We start from the raw sequence: 18,103 nt of genomic DNA, 5'->3' as shown, positions 1-18,103 counted from the left end.
ATTTAAATGCCCTTGGAGTCTGCTGGGGAAGAGAAATAATACTGTCTGTCAGTATGACATGCAGATGAGTGCCGTCGATCTTAGAATCACTGCACACTTCACTCCTTTGGCCAGTCACGGGGCCAAAACCAGTGTTTTGGAGCCACAGTGTGGCGGTGGAGGCAGCAGCAATGGGAGGCCATACAGCAACCTATGACAAAATGGAAACCAGCAGGAGCGTGAGGAGACCTGAAAGTGGCACATGGCAGAGTGGGAGCAATGGGAGGCGGTACAGGGACCCAGGTCACACTATGGGCCCAGCAGCAGCGTGACCAGGCGGTACGGGGGCCCATGGCTGATATGGGGCTTGGTGGCACCTATGGAAGGCCTGTAATCTGCCAGCAACCTATGACAAAATGGACAACCGCAGGAGTGTGAGGAGATTTCAAAGTGGCACATGGCAGAGTGGAAGCAATGGGAGGCCGTACAGGGACCCAGGTCACACTGTGGGACCAGCATCAGCGTGAACAGGCGGTACGGGGGCCCATGGCCGATTTGACCTCATTCATCCCATAGTCCTGCCGACTCACGAATAGCGTGGCCTCCTCAAAGGGCCTGAGCAAGCGCAGGTGTCACACATGAGCTGACAATGGCTGACATCTAAGTTACACAGGGAGTACCTTTATCCGCTTTTAACATCAGGAAATCTGTGATGGCCTTTAGCTGTTCGTAAAGGCGGTCTAACATATGTAGGGTTGAATTACACCTTGTTGCAACGTCACAGCATGAGGAGTCGGTACGGGGGCCCATGGCAGATTACATGTCTGGCAGCAGCTATGTGAGGCCCGTAATCTGCCTGCACCCTATGTCAAAAAATTTAACACACCAGCAGTGTGAAGAGACCTGAAAGTGGCACATGGCAGCAGAGTGTGGCGATGGAGACAGCAGCAATGGGAGGCCGTACAGGGACCCATGAGAGACTCTAGACTTGGCAGCAGCATGAGGAGGCGGTATATAGGGGCCCATGGCAGATTAGGGGCCTGGCAGCAGCTATGTGAGGCCCGTAATCTGCCTGCACCCTATGTCAAAAAATTTAACACACCAGCAGTGTGAAGAGACCTGAAAGTGGCACATGGCAGCAGAGTGTGGCGATGGAGACAGCAGCAATGGGAGGCCATACAGGGACCCATGACAGACTCTGGACTTGGCAGCAGCATGAGGAGGCGGTATATAGGGGCCCATGGCAGATTAGGGGCCTGGCAGCAGCTATGTGAGGCCCGTAATCTGCCTGCACCCTATGTCAAAAAATTTAACACACCAGCAGTGTGAAGAGACCTGAAAGTGGCACATGGCAGCAGAGTGTGGCGATGGAGACAGCAGCAATGGGAGGCCGTACAGGGACCCATGACAGACTCTAGACTTGGCAGCAGCATGAGGAGGCGGTATATAGGGGCCCATGGCAGATTAGGGGCCTGGCAGCAGCTATGTGAGGCCCGTAATCTGCCTGCACCCTATGTCAAAAAATTAAACACACCAGCAGTGTGAAGAGACCTGAAAGTGGCACATGGCAGCAGAGTGTGGCGATGGAGACAGCAGCAATGGGAGGCCATACAGGGACCCATGACAGACTCTGGACTTGGCAGCAGCATGAGGAGGCGGTATATAGGGGCCCATGGCAGATTAGGGGCCTGGCAGCAGCTATGTGAGGCCCGTAATCTGCCTGCACCCTATGTCAAAAAATTTAACACACCAGCAGTGTGAAGAGACCTGAAAGTGGCACATGGCAGCAGAGTGTGGCGATGGAGACAGCAGCAATGGGAGGCCGTACAGGGACCCATGAGAGACTCTAGACTTGGCAGCAGCATGAGGAGGCGGTATATAGGGGCCCATGGCAGATTAGGGGCCTGGCAGCAGCTATGTGAGGCCCGTAATCTGCCTGCACCCTATGTCAAAAAATTTAACACACCAGCAGTGTGAAGAGACCTGAAAGTGGCACATGGCAGCAGAGTGTGGCGATGGAGACAGCAGCAATGGGAGGCCATACAGGGACCCATGACAGACTCTGGACTTGGCAGCAGCATGAGGAGGCGGTATATAGGGGCCCATGGCAGATTAGGGGCCTGGCAGCAGCTATGTGAGGCCCGTAATCTGCCTGCACCCTATGTCAAAAAATTTAACACACCAGCAGTGTGAAGAGACCTGAAAGTGGCACATGGCAGCAGAGTGTGGCGATGGAGACAGCAGCAATGGGAGGCCGTACAGGGACCCATGAGAGACTCTAGACTTGGCAGCAGCATGAGGAGGCGGTATATAGGGGCCCATGGCAGATTAGGGGCCTGGCAGCAGCTATGTGAGGCCCGTAATCTGCCTGCACCCTATGTCAAAAAATTTAACACACCAGCAGTGTGAAGAGACCTGAAAGTGGCACATGGCAGCAGAGTGTGGCGATGGAGACAGCAGCAATGGGAGGCCATACAGGGACCCATGACAGACTCTGGACTTGGCAGCAGCATGAGGAGGCGGTATATAGGGGCCCATGGCAGATTAGGGGCCTGGCAGCAGCTATGTGAGGCCCGTAATCTGCCTGCACCCTATGTCAAAAAATTAAACACACCAGCAGTGTGAAGAGACCTGAAAGTGGCACATGGCAGCAGAGTGTGGCGATGGAGACAGCAGCAATGGGAGGCCATACAGGGACCCATGACAGACTCTGGACTTGGCAGCAGCATGAGGAGGCGGTATATAGGGGCCCATGGCAGATTAGGGGCCTGGCAGCAGCTATGTGAGGCCCGTAATCTGCCTGCACCCTATGTCAAAAAATTTAACACACCAGCAGTGTGAAGAGACCTGAAAGTGGCACATGGCAGCAGAGTGTGGCGATGGAGACAGCAGCAATGGGAGGCCGTACAGGGACCCATGAGAGACTCTAGACTTGGCAGCAGCATGAGGAGGCGGTATATAGGGGCCCATGGCAGATTAGGGGCCTGGCAGCAGCTATGTGAGGCCCGTAATCTGCCTGCACCCTATGTCAAAAAATTAAACACACCAGCAGTGTGAAGAGACCTGAAAGTGGCACATGGCAGCAGAGTGTGGCGATGGAGACAGCAGCAATGGGAGGCCGTACAGGGACCCATGAGAGACTCTAGACTTGGCAGCAGCATGAGGAGGCGGTATATAGGGGCCCATGGCAGATTAGGGGCCTGGCAGCAGCTATGTGAGGCCCGTAATCTGCCTGCACCCTATGTCAAAAAATTTAACACACCAGCAGTGTGAAGAGACCTGAAAGTGGCACATGGCAGCAGAGTGTGGCGATGGAGACAGCAGCAATGGGAGGCCATACAGGGACCCATGACAGACTCTGGACTTGGCAGCAGCATGAGGAGGCGGTATATAGGGGCCCATGGCAGATTAGGGGCCTGGCAGCAGCTATGTGAGGCCCGTAATCTGCCTGCACCCTATGTCAAAAAATTTAACACACCAGCAGTGTGAAGAGACCTGAAAGTGGCACATGGCAGCAGAGTGTGGCGATGGAGACAGCAGCAATGGGAGGCCGTACAGGGACCCATGACAGACTCTAGACTTGGCAGCAGCATGAGGAGGCGGTATATAGGGGCCCATGGCAGATTAGGGGCCTGGCAGCAGCTATGTGAGGCCCGTAATCTGCCTGCACCCTATGTCAAAAAATTTAACACACCAGCAGTGTGAAGAGACCTGAAAGTGGCACATGGCAGCAGAGTGTGGCGATGGAGACAGCAGCAATGGGAGGCCGTACAGGGACCCATGAGAGACTCTAGACTTGGCAGCAGCATGAGGAGGCGGTATATAGGGGCCCATGGCAGATTAGGGGCCTGGCAGCAGCTATGTGAGGCCCGTAATCTGCCTGCACCCTATGTCAAAAAATTTAACACACCAGCAGTGTGAAGAGACCTGAAAGTGGCACATGGCAGCAGAGTGTGGCGATGGAGACAGCAGCAATGGGAGGCCGTACAGGGACCCATGAGAGACTCTAGACTTGGCAGCAGCATGAGGAGGCGGTATATAGGGGCCCATGGCAGATTAGGGGCCTGGCAGCAGCTATGTGAGGCCCGTAATCTGCCTGCACCCTATGTCAAAAAATTTAACACACCAGCAGTGTGAAGAGACCTGAAAGTGGCACATGGCAGCAGAGTGTGGCGATGGAGACAGCAGCAATGGGAGGCCATACAGGGACCCATGACAGACTCTGGACTTGGCAGCAGCATGAGGAGGCGGTATATAGGGGCCCATGGCAGATTAGGGGCCTGGCAGCAGCTATGTGAGGCCCGTAATCTGCCTGCACCCTATGTCAAAAAATTTAACACACCAGCAGTGTGAAGAGACCTGAAAGTGGCACATGGCAGCAGAGTGTGGCGATGGAGACAGCAGCAATGGGAGGCCGTACAGGGACCCATGACAGACTCTAGACTTGGCAGCAGCATGAGGAGGCGGTATATAGGGGCCCATGGCAGATTAGGGGCCTGGCAGCAGCTATGTGAGGCCCGTAATCTGCCTGCACCCTATGTCAAAAAATTAAACACACCAGCAGTGTGAAGAGACCTGAAAGTGGCACATGGCAGCAGAGTGTGGCGATGGAGACAGCAGCAATGGGAGGCCATACAGGGACCCATGACAGACTCTGGACTTGGCAGCAGCATGAGGAGGCGGTATATAGGGGCCCATGGCAGATTAGGGGCCTGGCAGCAGCTATGTGAGGCCCGTAATCTGCCTGCACCCTATGTCAAAAAATTTAACACACCAGCAGTGTGAAGAGACCTGAAAGTGGCACATGGCAGCAGAGTGTGGCGATGGAGACAGCAGCAATGGGAGGCCGTACAGGGACCCATGAGAGACTCTAGACTTGGCAGCAGCATGAGGAGGCGGTATATAGGGGCCCATGGCAGATTAGGGGCCTGGCAGCAGCTATGTGAGGCCCGTTATCTTGCAGCACCCTATGTCAAAAAATTAAACACACCAGCAGTGTGAAGAGACCTGAAAGTGGCACATGGCAGCAGAGTGTGGCGATGGAGACAGCAGCAATGGGAGGCCGTACAGGGACCCATGAGAGACTCTAGACTTGGCAGCAGCATGAGGAGGCGGTATATAGGGGCCCATGGCAGATTAGGGGCCTGGCAGCAGCTATGTGAGGCCCGTAATCTGCCTGCACCCTATGTCAAAAAATTAAACACACCAGCAGTGTGAAGAGACCTGAAAGTGGCACATGGCAGCAGAGTGTGGCGATGGAGACAGCAGCAATGGGAGGCCGTACAGGGACCCATGACAGACTCTGGACTTGGCAGCAGCATGAGGAGGCGGTATATAGGGGCCCATGGCAGATTAGGGGCCTGGCAGCAGCTATGTGAGGCCCGTAATCTGCCTGCACCCTATGTCAAAAAATTTAACACACCAGCAGTGTGAAGAGACCTGAAAGTGGCACATGGCAGCAGAGTGTGGCGATGGAGACAGCAGCAATGGGAGGCCGTACAGGGACCCATGACAGACTCTAGACTTGGCAGCAGCATGAGGAGGCGGTATATAGGGGCCCATGGCAGATTAGGGGCCTGGCAGCAGCTATAGGAGGCCCGTAATCTGCCAGCACCCTATGTCAAAAAATTAAACACACCAGCAGTGTGAGGAGACCTGAAAGTGGCACATGTTTGAGGCATGATTCATGGCGGATTTAGTCAGTTGTGTCAGGAACTGGTGGTTTGAAATCCAGACTAATCCACGCCTGATTCATTTTCACAAACGTGAGTCTCTCCACACTTTGGGTGGACAGTCGTGTCCTCCGCGGAGTTACAATACCTCCTGCCGCACTAAACACGCGCTCCGATGCCACGCTACTGGCCGGGCATGACAGCCTTTCAAGGGCAAATTCAGCTAGTTGGGGCCAAAGGTCAAGTTTCGTTGCCCAGTAGTCAAGGGGATTGTCTACCTCGGTTGGCAGGGTGCTGTCCAAGTAGGCCCAAGCCTGTTGTTTGAGCTCCTGCTCCAGGTCCACCTGATGCTGCTGCTGCTGCTGCGGCTGGTTAGTAGTTTCCTCACTGCGCTGGTGAAGAAAGCTACTCATCATCGACTGCAGACTGAGGCAGCCACTGCTGGTGGAGCTGCCACTGCTCCTACCACCCCACCCCTCCCCTGCTGCCATGCCAGCGGAACGCGAGCGCACAGGGCCCACAGTGTCTGAGGATGGACGTTGGCGCACAAAGGCAGAGACCAACTGACTACATAGGTGGTTTTTATAGTACGTAATTTTGGCCTCCCTCTCAGCAGGTGTGAAAAAGGCCACCATTTTGGACCGGTAGCGAGGGTCCAACAAGGTGGACAGCCAAAAGTCATCCCTCTGTCTGATGGTTATTATTCGGCTGTCGCTACGCAAGCAACCGAGCATGCTATGGGCCATTTGTGCCAAGGAATGCGAGGGACTCCCTGCCTCCATCTCCACAGCATACTGCCACGGTGCGTCTGGGTCCTCTGTCTCCTCCTCCTCCTCCTCTACCAGATGCTCCTGCTCCTCCACTCCTGTCCGCTGAGTGGAAAAACCACCCATTTCACTCAATAATTCCTGAGCACAAATGTCCTCCTCTACCTCCTCCTCTTCTTCCTGTCCTGCCCCCACAGGGGTCATGTGGCGTTGAGATCTGTGCGCCACGTCTACCGCACCCTGACCAGCCATTGTTAACAGCATTTGTTCCAGGACGTGCAACAGAGGAATGACGTCGTTCATCCCATAGTCCTGCCGACTCACGAATAGCGTGGCCTCCTCAAAGGGCCTGAGCAAGCGGCAGGTGTCACGCATGAGCTGCCAATGGCTGACATCTAAGTTACACAGGGGAGTACCTTTATCCGCTTGTAACATCAGGAAATCGGTGATGGCCTTTCGCTGCTCGTAAAGGCGGTCTAACATGTGTAGGGTTGAATTCCACCTTGTTGCAACGTCGCAGATCAGGCGATGCTGTGGAATTCCGTTCTGCCGCTGCAGCTCAATGAGGGTGTTCTTTGCGGTGTAGGAATGGCTGAAATGCATGCACAGTTTACGTGACATTTTAAGGATGTCTTGCAGTGGGATGGTGGATTTTAGGAACCGCTTGACAACCAGATTGAACACGTGAGCCATGCATGGCGCATGGCACAACCTTCCTTGACGCAGAGCAGACACCATGTTCTTTCCGTTGTCAGTCAACATGGTTCCGATTTTTAGTTTGCGCGGAGACAGCCATCTGTCAATTTCTCTGTTCATTACACTCAGCAGTTCCTCCCCTGTGTGACTACGTTCGCCAAGGCATACCAGGTGCAGCACAGCGTGACACCGTTGCGCCCTGCACATGTGATATGCCGGTCGGGTAATGGGACTTGGCACGGGGGTGGCGGCTGAGGACACGGCGGAAAAAGAGGTGGTAGAGGCGGACATGCTTGCTGGACCAAGGACGTGCAAACGTGGAGGCAAAAGCGTCGTGACCTGTCCAAGTTGCTGGTGCGGCTGTGCCGGCACCACGTTCACCCAGTGGGCCGTAAATGACATGTACTGTCCCTGACCGTAGTTACAGCTCCACACGTCGGCGCTGCCGTGCACTTTGGCAGAGACCGACATGCTCAAAGACTGGCCCACCATCTCTTCTACATGTGAATGCAGGGCTGGCACTGCCTTTTGGGCAAAGAAATGACGGCTTGGCACTCTCCACCGCGGCGCGGCACAAGCCATCATTTCTCGGAAAGGTGCTGAGTCCACCAGTTGGAAAGGGAGGGACTGCAGCACCAGCAACTTGGACAGGAGGACGTTCAGCTTTTGCACCGTCGGGTGCGTGCTCGCAAACTGTTGTCTCTTGGATACGGATTCCAAGAAAGACTGTTGACGGAATCCGAGAAGAGGAGTAGCAGGAGAAGGAGCATCTGAACGAGCGGAAGATGCCAATGAGCGACAACTCCCCTCAGCAGAGGTGTTGGAGCCTTGACTGGCTGATAGAGGGCGATTGACGACGTCGGGTGACGGAGCAAGTAACGGAGCGGGTGATGGAGCGGGGGCTGGGGCAGGCAGAACCGCCGTATGTTTATCACGGTTTTCCCAGGCCACCGAATGGTGACGCTGCATATGCTGACGCAACGCTGTAGTCCCAACATGGGCCCCCTGGCCACGCTTGCATTTCTGGCCACATAGTCGACATACGGCTACGTTTACTTCCTCGGGCGGCTTGAGGAAAAATTGCCACACCACCGAGTAGGAAACTTTGCCCCCGCTACTCTTCACTGGCTGACTGCTACTTCCTCCGTGCGCACCGGCACCACTACTGGCCGTGGTGGTAGGCTGCAGTGGAGCTGGTGCTCTACTCCGTGGACGTTTGGCTCCACTGACACTGATGCGACCCTGCTGCTGTCTCCTGGGCAACCCACCGACTGTTTTGCTCGCTGCCAAGCTGCCACCCTCTTCTCCTGATGATGCGGAAGAAATTGCCTGATGACGACGAGGCTGCCAAGTGCGATCAACCTCCTCATCATCAAGTAGGGTCTCCGCCTCACTACTAGCCCCCTCGGCTGCGTCTGGGTCAGGAGACAGACCTGTCTCTAGACCGGCTACCGAGCCACTCTCCTCGCCAGTACTTGTTCGCTTGGCTGCTGAAAAGGCCGATGTCTCCCCCCGTTCCTGACCGCCCTCTGTTAGCTCTTCCTCACTGTACAGTGGGGCTGAGCCCACAGCATGCGATACTTCGCTTGGTGAGGGAACAGCAAAGGACAGGGGCAGGTAGAGGACACGTGATTTCAGTGGGCTTGGTCCCGGGCCATGCCAACTAACGGTTGTGTCTGACGTACCCACCGACCGTTGGCTGTAGGTGTCAGAGGTGACCTGGGAAGAGGAAGACGACCGAGCCAACCAATCAATGACGGCAGGGTTGTCGGTGGAGACACGACCGCTGGATGACACCGGGAGCACTGGCCTCTGGCTGCGAATACTGCTGCCTCGACCCCTTCCTCTGCTGCCACGTCTGCTCGCTCCTAAAACATTGCCTCCTCTGCCACTCCTCTGCATGTTGTCTGACATACTATTTAATTCAACGATTAGGTGTCCCTGAGTAACAATTCTCTGGCACTCAGTAACAATTCTGTCTGTCCCTGAGTATGAATTCTGTGGCCCTGAGTAACAATTATGTGTCTGTGCGAGTAACAATTCTGTGTCTGTGCGAGTAACAATTCTGTGTCTGTGCAAGTAACAATTTTGTGTCTGTGCGAGTAACAATTCTCTGGCACTCAGTAACAATTCTGTCTGTCCCTGAGTAACAATTCTCTGGCACTCAGTAACAATTCTGTCTGTCCCTGAGTATGAATTCTGTGGCCCTGAGTAACAATTCTGTGTCTGTGCGAGTAACAATTCTGTGTCTGTGCAAGTAACAATTTTGTGTCTGTGCGAGTAACAATTCTCTGGCACTCAGTAACAATTCTGTCTGTCCCTGAGTAACAATTCTCTGGCACTCAGTAACAATTCTGTCTGTCCCTGAGTATGAATTCTGTGGCCCTGAGTAACAATTCTGTGTCTGTGCGAGTAACAATTCTGTGTCTGTGCAAGTAACAATTTTGTGTCTGTGCGAGTAACAATTCTCTGGCACTCAGTAACAATTCTGTCTGTCCCTGAGTAACAATTCTCTGGCACTCAGTAACAATTCTGTCTGTCCCTGAGTAACAATTCTCTGGCACTCAGTAACAATTCTGTCTATCCCTGAGTATGAATTCTGTGGCCCTGAGTAACAATTCTGTGTCTGTGCGAGTAACAATTCTGTGTCTGTGCAAGTAACAATTTTGTGTCTGTGCGAGTAACAATTCTCTGGCACTCAGTAACAATTCTGTCTGTCCCTGAGTAACAATTCTCTGGCACTCAGTAACAATTCTGTCTGTCCCTGAGTAACAATTCTCTGGCACTCAGTAACAATTCTGTCTGTCCCTGAGTATGAATTCTGTGGCCCTGAGTAACAATTCTGTGTCTGTGCGAGTAACAATTCTGTGTCTGTGCAAGTAACAATTTTGTGTCTGTGCGAGTAACAATTCTCTGGCACTCAGTAACAATTCTGTCTGTCCCTGAGTAACAATTCTCTGGCACTCAGTAACAATTCTGTCTGTCCCTGAGTAACAATTCTCTGGCACTCAGTAACAATTCTGTCTATCCCTGAGTATGAATTCTGTGGCCCTGAGTAACAATTCTGTGTCTGTGCGAGTAACAATTCTGTGTCTGTGCAAGTAACAATTTTGTGTCTGTGCGAGTAACAATTCTCTGGCACTCAGTAACAATTCTGTCTGTCCCTGAGTAACAATTCTCTGGCACTCAGTAACAATTCTGTCTGTCCCTGAGTAACAATTCTCTGGCACTCAGTAACAATTCTGTCTATCCCTGAGTATGAATTCTGTGGCCCTGAGTAACAATTCTGTGTCTGTGCGAGTAACAATTCTGTGTCTGTGCAAGTAACAATTTTGTGTCTGTGCGAGTAACAATTCTCTGGCACTCAGTAACAATTCTGTCTGTCCCTGAGTAACAATTCTCTGGCACTCAGTAACAATTCTGTCTGTCCCTGAGTAACAATTCTCTGGCACTCAGTAACAATTCTGTCTGTCCCTGAGTAACAATTCTCTGGCACTCAGTAACAATTCTGTCTGTCCCTGAGTAACAATTCTCTGGCACTCAGTAACAATTCTGTCTATCCCTGAGTATGAATTCTGTGGCCCTGAGTAACAATTCTGTGTCTGTGCGAGTAACAATTCTGTGTCTGTGCAAGTAACAATTTTGTGTCTGTGCGAGTAACAATTCTCTGGCACTCAGTAACAATTCTGTCTGTCCCTGAGTAACAATTCTCTGGCACTCAGTAACAATTCTGTCTGTCCCTGAGTAACAATTCTCTGGCACTCAGTAACAATTCTGTCTGTCCCTGAGTAACAATTCTCTGGCACTCAGTAACAATTCTGTCTGTCCCTGAGTAACAATTCTCTGGCACTCAGTAACAATTCTGTCTGTCCCTGAGTATGAATTCTGTGGCCCTGAGTAACAATTCTGTGTCTGTGCGAGTAACAATTCTGTGTCTGTGCAAGTAACAATTTTGTGTCTGTGCGAGTAACAATTCTCTGGCACTCAGTAACAATTCTGTCTGTCCCTGAGTAACAATTCTCTGGCACTCAGTAACAATTCTGTCTGTCCCTGAGTAACAATTCTCTGGCACTCAGTAACAATTCTGTCTGTCCCTGAGTATGAATTCTGTGGCCCTGAGTAACAATTCTGTGTCTGTGCGAGTAACAATTCTGTGTCTGTGCAAGTAACAATTTTGTGTCTGTGCGAGTAACAATTCTCTGGCACTCAGTAACAATTCTGTCTGTCCCTGAGTAACAATTCTCTGGCACTCAGTAACAATTCTGTCTATCCCTGAGTATGAATTCTGTGGCCCTGAGTAACAATTCTGTGTCTGTGCGAGTAACAATTCTGTGTCTGTGCAAGTAACAATTTTGTGTCTGTGCGAGTAACAATTCTCTGGCACTCAGTAACAATTCTGTCTGTCCCTGAGTAACAATTCTCTGGCACTCAGTAACAATTCTGTCTGTCCCTGAGTAACAATTCTCTGGCACTCAGTAACAATTCTGTCTGTCCCTGAGTAACAATTCTCTGGCACTCAGTAACAATTCTGTCTGTCCCTGAGTAACAATTCTCTGGCACTCAGTAACAATTCTGTCTGTCCCTGAGTATGAATTCTGTGGCCCTGAGTAACAATTCTGTGTCTGTGCGAGTAACAATTCTGTGTCTGTGCAAGTAACAATTTTGTGTCTGTGCGAGTAACAATTCTCTGGCACTCAGTAACAATTCTGTCTGTCCCTGAGTAACAATTCTCTGGCACTCAGTAACAATTCTGTCTGTCCCTGAGTAACAATTCTCTGGCACTCAGTAACAATTCTGTCTGTCCCTGAGTATGAATTCTGTGGCCCTGAGTAACAATTCTGTGTCTGTGCGAGTAACAATTCTGTGTCTGTGCAAGTAACAATTTTGTGTCTGTGCGAGTAACAATTCTCTGGCACTCAGTAACAATTCTGTCTGTCCCTGAGTAACAATTCTCTGGCACTCAGTAACAATTCTGTCTGTCCCTGAGTAACAATTCTCTGGCACTCAGTAACAATTCTGTCTGTCCCTGAGTAACAATTCTCTGGCACTCAGTAACAATTCTGTCTGTCCCTGAGTAACAATTCTCTGGCACTCAGTAACAATTCTGTCTGTCCCTGAGTAACAATTCTGTCTGTCCCTGAGAATGAATTCTGTGGCCCTGAGTAAGAATTCTCTGGCACTCAGTAACAATTCTGTCTGTCCCTGAGTAACAATTCTCTGGCACTCAGTAACAATTCTGTCTGTCCCTGAGTAAAAATTCTGTGGCCCTAATAACGTTTCTGTGGCCCTAAGTAACAATTCTCTGGCACTGAGTAACAATTCTGTCTGTCCCTGAGTATGAATTCTGTGGCCCTAACTAGCGTTTCTTTGTCCCTAAATAACGATTCTGTGGCCCTCATTAACAAGTCTGTGTCCCTGAGTAATGGTTCTCTGTCCCTAAGTAACTTCTCTCTGTCCCCAATTCTCGTTTCTGTGGCCCTAACTCTGTCCCTGTCCCTAGTACAGAGCGGTCTGCCTCTGTTCAATGACTGCAGGCAAATGAAGATTTCCAAAATGGCCGCTATATATACCTCGACCATTACACAGTGCTGGCTGGCTGGCTGCTGATTGGCTGATGCGATCACATGTCGTTGAGGAATGCATTATGGGGCAGCGCGCCTTGTCTGCGCGCCTTCCCCGACATCCCCGCTCCGTCGCCGCACATGTCAGCCGCCATTTTCGGAAAAATTTCGATTCGCGCGTCCGAATTAGGCTGTTTTTCGGATTCGGCACGAATCGAAATTTTTCCGATATTCGACTCGAATTCCACTTCGGATACTTCGATTCGCTCATCTCTAATTGAAACCAAAAAAGTGTGTTAACAATCTTAGACATAAAAAAATGAAATGAAGCTTGCAAATGAGCACAGTGCAGTGCAAAATCTATTTTGTACATTTCTAAAAGGATTTTTCAAAATATTGACTAAATTAATGAAAATATTTTTAATCACTTGAAGGCAGGTAGGAGTTGCCATGAAGATGGTGATAGTGATGTCTCTTTCCTATACCTGCCCAGGTTCTCATCACTCTCTTTACTGTTGTGATCCTTCCGACAGAGATCAACTCCTCTGCCCCATCCCTAAAGTAAAATGCTATTGAATGTAACTGATGAAGCTGATATAGTACTTCTCTATAAGAAGATAGCTCTCAAGAGCAGAGTTTGAGACCTTTAAGATTTTTTGGAGTCACAAGATTCTTGAACACAATGTGGCAAAAAGTAGCTCAATAGTCTATTTTTTAATAGACAATCATGAATGCTGCTGCCAGGCTCATCCACCTTACCAACTGTTCAGTGTCTGCTACTCTTCTCTGCCAATCTCTCCACTGGCTTCCATTCGCCCAATGAGTAAAATTCAAAATACTGACAACAACTTACAAAGCCATCCACAACTCTGCCCCCAGCTACATCACCAACTTGGTCTAAAAATATCAACCACTCTTCAATCCTCCCAAGACTTTCTGCTCTTTAGTTCCTGTGTCACCTCCTCCCATGCTCACCTCCAGTACTTCTCCCAAGCTTCTTCCATCCTATGGAACTCCCTACCCCAATCCGTCCGGCTATCTCCTAATCTATCCACCATTAGACGATGCCTGAAAACCTTTCTCTTTAAAGAAGCCTATCCTGCTTCTAACTAGTAAACTGCCTTTTATTTCCTCCATCAGCTCATCCCCCACAGCTATTACCTTTTATATTACTCAACCCTTCCTCCTAGATTGTAAGCTCTAACGAGCAGGGCCCTCTGTTTCCTCTTGTACCAAATTGTATTGTAACTGTGATATCTACCTTCATTTTGTAAAGCGGTGTTCAAACTGTTGGCGCTATACAAATCCTGTATAATAATAATAATAGTAAGAAAGGTATCTTGAAACTCTATATCACATTGGATAACCTATGCTATAGGCTAGATATACTGTCTCTAGTAAAAATAGCAGGCTTCACAGCTGCTTTTTACGTATGGCCCCTTTCTACCAATAATTGCCCATGTGCTTTGCTTTAGAAGTCATACTCAATTTTTGAAGCAAGTCATCAACATCTTCTTTTGCTACTTAATACTGGCTCTCAGTGAAGGGTATGCATTTTCCTTTTACCAGGGCAGTGACAGGATCTCAGGGTTTGTTCCTACCAACTGGGATAGGTGCTCAAATACTTAAAATAATGTTGTCATGAGTAAATCATGGATGTTGCCATTGCTAAAAATTCATTTTGAGAATTCTTTATTTGGCTGTCATGCTTATTTTTTGGCTTCAATGCTGTTTAAGTTGTTGCAAAAAGTATAAAGATAAGCAATTCTGAAATGTATTGACACTTAAAGCATGCTTGTTTTGGTCCTTTGCTTTAAAAATACTTTAATCAGACACAGCCAGGCAACAAGTTTTCTCTTTGGAAGACCAGCAATGGCAGCCCTCCATACATCTCTCATGTCTGAGTCACTCTAAGAGCAGTTGATTGCACCCATACATAGAACAACTAAAGAATATTGAGTAAAGTTATTCTGCAATAAGCACATTTGGCCAATCAATGTTCATTGCCAGCAGTACATAATGTGGAAGGTCTGGACAGGTAAATACTGATTTAGTTTGCTCCAGTGGAGAAGCTAGACATTCTTTTACCAAACTGCCAAAAATGCCGAAACGATGTCTTAAAACACGGAAAGGGACTGAGGACAGATTCCCTAGTCCCTTTCTCTGCAGCCCCAGCTGCACTGGACAGTGAATGAATGGGAATTACTCTGTGCTGAGTGGTTTCCTGTTCATTCATAAACTGGAGCCGAGAACACACAAGGAAAAGGAAGGGGCTGGTAAATTACATATTTGTCGTCCTCTTCACCCACTCTAAAAAGAAAAATGAAACTACTATAGGGAGACATGGGGAGACAATTACCATAGTGTGTGCCAACTCGCTATTTGTGCATGGTCCCGGTGGTCATCAAAACAATCAACTCAACTAGAAATCAAGGCATAGACACCCTGAACTAAAGCAGCCATCATCTATGGGCTGCCGTGGCATGTTCACAGGTAATTAGGACAAAACATTTTTGTTTAGATAAAAATTTCAATCCTTTATAACACTGGATTTGGGATTAGTGATGAGAAAATGTGCTGGGCTCAGTTTGCAGAATGCTTGTTGAAATAAATGTACATTCCAAAAGATGCAAACTTTAATCTTCACCCAGTTGAAGTCTAAAGTAGGTGAATATTGAAATTCAGCTCTGGCTATTTTCAAGGCTAATAGTCAAGAGAATGTCAAGCAAAGAGCATGGGGAGCTTGGCACGGCCATAGGGATCATTTACCAATGTAAAAAGCAAGTTTAGGAAATACCATTCAGCAATGGTATGTGACTTTGAGGGTGACATAGAAAAAAATCTTCAAATTACTTGCTTAGGATATGCCTTAAAGCTATATATGGCATTATGGGACAGTATGATTTACCTGAATACTGTCAGTGACACTGTATTTTGCCATTACATAAATTGCATGTGTAATTTTATTTTTACTTTTACATCGTGGCTTGCATACAACAGCAGCACCCGAATCTATTCAATTTAAAAAAGGGAGCGACAAGACAGTTTTTATCAAGAAATAAAAATTACAGTACAACCGTATGTTATAAGAAAGATCATGAAATATTGCACAGACATGCAGCACATTGTGTAAGTTGTTTTAACAAAATTAAATGGGAGCGGAGAGAGAAGACAGCTTTTATCAATAAAATTATAACTCATTATGTCTGAGACAATAGCCTGAAATATTGAACACACACACTGCACACTATGTAAGGTAAGGATTGACCCTGCAGAAAAAGTGCACAGTTTTGGCAGCTGAGGAGAAGCTGCAAAAACATATGTGGCACTTTTACAGTACCAGGGGACCAGAATACACCTCATACATTTGGGTGCCATACAGAATTGACCCTGAAGAAAGAATTGCACAAACTTGGCAGCTGAGGACCTGATACGAAAACATTATGGGGGAGATTCATTAAAACTGGAGAGTGTAAAATCTGGTGCAGCACTCCATAGAAAGCAATCAGCTTCCAGATTTCGTTGTCAAAGCTTAATTGAACAAGCTGAAGTTAGAAGCTGATTAGATACCATGCATAGCTGCACCAGATTCTGAGTGCTCCAGTTTTTGTAAATCTCCCCCTATGTGTGGCACATTGGCAGAGTTGGAGCACTAGAAGAGACAGCATGAGATGGTAAAGCTGGAATCTCTGCAGCAGTGGCAGGAGATGGTAATGGTGTAGTAATGTGTTTGCGGCCACATTCAAATAAAAATTGTAAGCATCATCTGCAGGGATGTGGTACTTATTGCTGATCCAGGGCTGGTTTATTTTTATGAAGGTGAACTGGTCAACTGTGTCTGTTTCAAGGTAGCAAGTGCTGATGATACTTTGCTATTCTGCACTCGAGAGGAGGATGATTCTGAAGGTTTGGTTATCCACTCCACTACCACCTCCATGTGCTCAGGCTTTATACCAAAAAAGAAAGGCAGATGTGCCCTGTCTCTCAAAGGTGTGGCTTGACTACCAGTTTGGCCTGTAGATGCAGAACCTGGTTGTCCCTTTCTAGATGCATGTAAAGAACCTCTGCCTCTCTGTTTAGGTCTCTCAGACATGATGAAAACAGGAGATTGCTTAATTTTATTAACAGCTACGGCAATAGGAATTTGAGGATTTGGTGCTTTGTTGCACTGCAAAATGTGGTGATTTTGTGCAGTAAACTGGACTGCAATAATATGTGGTGATATGCTGCTAACAATGAGTAGTTTTGCATGTGTCAGCAACAAGTTAATGTTTCTGACCCTGAAAGAAAGTGCATGACCTATTCATAATTATATATATTAAATATTTATTAGATTTATTGGAAATCTATTCCCCCACCAAAAAAACATATACTACATATAGTTATATATATATATATACACCAACCTTAAAACACTGTAACCCAGAAGCATTTTTCTATTCTAATTTTTTTTCCTGAAAGAAACTTAAAGCAGATAGAATGATGTGAAAGAAATAAAAAAAAAATGAAACACCCCCTCAGAAAGGGCAAACATAAGCTATCAAAACAGTTAGCATTAAAATGACTTTTGAATCTATTCACTGTGAGTACACAAGGATATCTAACCCACATGGCACAATTCACAGTAATGGAGCACTATGCAGCTCAGTGAATACAGCTGGGTACACACCAATGGCTGTAGCCCACAGCAGTGCAATTTACTGTAATGTAGCAGTAGAACTATAACACTTTGTATATGGCACTGTACAACAATTATTTTCTCGCCCTGAAATCACTGTCTGTCAGCTGTCCTTACCTTAACTAACTTCAAAACACACTGCAAAAGGCTGATGGGAGAGCTGACTTTGTTAAGGGGTGTGGGGGGTGGGGGGTAGCTGGCACATTTACAAAACCCCATTACTGGACAAACATACCACCTGACCACATTTCACAGTTCATGAAATGCATGATGGGAATTGGGTGTGGGCACAGCCGTGAAGTAACTCAATAGTTTGCCATTTCCCTTAACTGCGGACATTCAGAGTCAAACTATACCTTCACCTAAGGTTGAATCTCATCCTTACTCTGGATATTATATTTGATTAGGGAATGAAAATTCAGATATGACCTGTGTGAAAGTAGATGAGCCATTATTTTGTCAACACTTTATTATTGGTGGTCGGATTGTGGGTGTCTTTTTAATTGATTTTGCTAACCTTTTGAACCAATAGAAGATTTTCACATGTATGCAGGTCCATTATCTATCCAAAAAACAAAGGGCTTATAGTATGTGGCAGAAAAGAAATGTGGAATGGCAACAAGAGTCAAGGTTTAAAAGCAAGGAGGTCAAAAATCAAAAGTAACACAAGATGAACTTTTAAAGACCTTCTTACAATACATGACTGTACATGTTCTCATAAGGTTCCCATGGATGGCTCAAATTCCAGCT

The 18,103-nt window shown here is 48.1% G+C and overlaps 1 protein-coding gene across 1 annotated transcript in view; it reads left to right on the top strand.

The window, feature by feature from the left end:
• Positions 1 to 18,103, top strand: part of DCN (decorin) — a 78,379-nt gene that overhangs the window by 21,851 nt on the left and 38,425 nt on the right. The window lies entirely within an intron of this gene.

Source organism: Staurois parvus, unplaced genomic scaffold (genome assembly GCF_062004578.1).
Source record: "Staurois parvus isolate SC_StPar_1 unplaced genomic scaffold, SC_StPar_1.0 ptg000025l, whole genome shotgun sequence".
Taxonomy (NCBI): domain Eukaryota; kingdom Metazoa; phylum Chordata; class Amphibia; order Anura; family Ranidae; genus Staurois; species Staurois parvus.
This window is presented reverse-complemented; position numbering and strand designations above follow the sequence as displayed.